At 51.1% G+C, this 3,061-nt stretch overlaps 1 protein-coding gene across 2 annotated transcripts in view; it reads left to right on the forward strand.

The window, feature by feature from the left end:
- Nucleotides 1-2,684: 2,684 nt before the first annotated feature.
- Nucleotides 2,685-3,061, forward strand: part of LOC147842004 (uncharacterized) — a 10,657-nt gene continuing 10,280 nt past the window's right edge. For both annotated transcript variants that reach the window (XR_015500871.1, XM_087270255.1), the window contains exon 1: nt 2,685-2,749. The gene's annotated coding sequence lies outside the window, so the exon portion shown is untranslated. The remainder of the gene's footprint in view (nt 2,750-3,061) is intronic.

Here is a 3,061-nt window from a genome sequence, read left to right on the forward strand (position 1 = left end):
TTCATTGTCCAACAAGGATCCAGACCCGCTCGCCTCCTCCGGGCAGGTGAACACTGCCAAAACGGATCCTGAAAAGGAAATGTTAGCCGTGCTTTCACAGGCGGCTTCGGCCATAGGGTTGGAGATGGTTTATTCCCCAGCTCCGCGGCCGGACCGACTAGATGGAGCCAGGACTATCTGGACTCAGAGCCAGAGCTTACAAGGCTGCGGACCAGGCTGCTTCCGCCTTGCATGCTATGGCCACCTACCAGTGCTACCAAGCGCAGGCGCTGACCCAGCTTGCTACACGAACCCCGCACCGCAATTGACTTTGCTCTTCGGACTACTAAGTCCACTGCATGTGCGCTGGGGAGGACGATGTCCACATTAGTGGTCCAGGAGCGCCATCTCTGGCTAAAACTGGCTGATATGCGCAAAGTCGACAAAGCCCGCTTTCTTGACTACCCCATATCCCGGGCTGGCCTGTTTGGCGACACCTTCAGTGAATTCACCCAGGAATTCAAGGCAGTGAGAAAGTCTGATGCAATGGGTAATGTCATCTATCCGCGGGACTGTTAGCCCGCTCCGCCCACCAAGCCATCCAAATCTGCTGCTATTCGCCTAAGGCGCACGCCTACGAGAGCTGCCCCGCCGCTGCCCACACCTCCAGCAAATCGGGTGCGTCGAGCACCTCGAAAGGATCCACCCCCCTGCCCAGAGCGCCATTAAGTCCGGTAAACGGACCACGATGCGTCCCTGGGACAGGTCATCGGGAGAATAGGAAATTGCAGCAATTGTAGCGATGTACTGTGGTAGCGATGAGTCCATTAGCGAGAGCTCTGCCTGCCTGGTTGGCACGGGCCAGCCCTTCGCGGTTGCTCATACGCACAATCAGACTCGGCTACACGATTCAGTTCACAAAATGGCCCCCCAAGTACACGGGTGTGTATTTCACCAGGGTCAGCTCCCTGTCCATCCCTGTCTTGCAAGAGGAGATTGCTGTTCTCTTGGCGAAGGATGCAATCAAGCTGGTCTCTCCAGCCGTGATGTAGAGCGGGTTTTACAGCCCGTACTTCATCGTGCCCAAAAAGAGCGGTGGATCATGGCCAATCCTAAATCTGCGCGCTTTGAACAACTGTCTGCACAAGCTGCCGTTCAGAATGCTTACGTATAAGCGCATCCTCTGGTGCGTTCGTTCCCAGGATTGGTTTTGCAGTGACAGACCTAAAGGATATGTACTTCCATGTCTCCACTCTACCACGCCACCGTCAGTTTCTCCGGCACCTCCACCTGTTGGGACTCGTGCCTGGAATTCAGGCCGGCTTTCTCTCACATTGTCCTGAGACCTCGCCCAGGATATATGCCCAAGGTTGCTACCACACTGTTATAAGACCAGGTAGTGAGCCTGCAAGCGCTGCCCCTGGAGGAGGCAGTCCCAGCCCTTTTATTACTTTGTCTAGTTCACACTTTGCAAATTTATCTGGACCGTACTGCTTTAGATCATCTGAGCAGCTCTTCGTCTGTTATGGTGGTCGGCAGCAGGGAAGTGCCGTTATCAAAACAGAGGTTGGCCCACTGGACAGTGGTTGCCATCTCCCTCGCTCACCAGCGCCAGGACGAGCCGTGTCCCCCAGGAGTGTGTGCACACTCCACTCGGAACATCGCAACCTCTTGAGCGCGTGCATGCGGTGCCTCTATAACAGACATCTGTAGAGCTGCGGGCTGGGCGACCCCTAATACAATTGCAAGGTTTTACAATCTGCGAGTAGAGCCGGTTTCCCCAAGGATATTAGGTAACCCTTGGTAAATGAGGAAAGAACTCAGTTAAGGTGTTGAAACACGCTTGCTTCCCTATTCTCTCTAACGGCAATATGTACGCTTATTCACTCTGTCAGTAAAGTTCCCTTCTTAGGTGAGCCCTGCAGATTCCTCCGAGGCCCCCAGCACTGACACAGCGGAGGAGTCACTTGCTCACCCATTACGCTGTAGGTCTGCCCTCTGGTCAGCCCGCGTTTTGGGTATAGGTGTCCGCTATGCATGATCCCAACTAGGCGATCCCATATGCGTATTCAGCCACGGTGCAGTCTCCCCTCACAAGCGGACCCGTGACTTCCCTCTCCACTAACCATCTTATTATATGCATACTCCCCCTTATCAGGGCTAGTCCATTTATTCTACCATCTCCCCATTTGGGTAGGAGCTGGCCTTCGCAGCATCCTCCCCTTCGAGACTGCATGCTTTCCCAGTGTACAGTTGTATTTAAATTCCTAGAAATTATCTAGATGCTTGCGGCTCCCGAAAAATATATCTAAATCTGTAAATCTTCTTTGAAGTGGGATAAGTAAGGACCAGGGATCACGTTGGAAGACCGCACCTCTCTATGATGCAGGTGTGCGCACGCTATGCCTTGCTATCCTCTCATCGGCGACGAAGGTAAGGTGCAGTCATCATGGCATTTTCCAGACAGTTCCCCATACGTGGATTAAATACACTTATAGAATTGAAATTCCCATCCGAAGGGGAATGCTCTGGTTACTCAACCCGATCTCATAACTTTGCGTACAAATAACACGACTTTCCACCTTCCCTTTGCGTGCAATGCATACGCCAAAATCCGTTTTTGCGTGCATATGATACGCCAGTCCTTCCCATTCATTTCTTTGGAGAACAGATGCGTCCATATGCCACGCACCAACTTTAACGGCGATGACGTCATCAACGAGACTCGGTTCAACGCCAGTTCACCTGATGAGCATCGACATTGAATCAAGTAAGTAAGGGCTTTTCCCCTCTTTTTGTGATGAGATCACGGCGTTAACTGCATTTTAATAAATTTTGTGTTTCTTCATCACGTTACATGAGTCGTGTGTTAGAAATTGTGCGTTCAAAGTTGTTATTCAAGTGTAACATCTGGGCGTTCAGTTAGCACAGCTGGTAACTTAGCCCAGCTATAACATTACTGCTGCCATTACTGGAGTAATTATTAATTAATTAATCAGTTTTTATCATGTTGTGACATGATTGGACGTTTTTAAACATCGGGGATGACGGCACTGCAGATCTAATTCAAACATGTAACGTT

Source organism: Danio rerio, chromosome 10 (genome assembly GCF_052040795.2).
Source record: "Danio rerio strain M-AB ecotype USA chromosome 10, GRCz13ab, whole genome shotgun sequence".
NCBI lineage: Eukaryota > Metazoa > Chordata > Actinopteri > Cypriniformes > Danionidae > Danio > Danio rerio.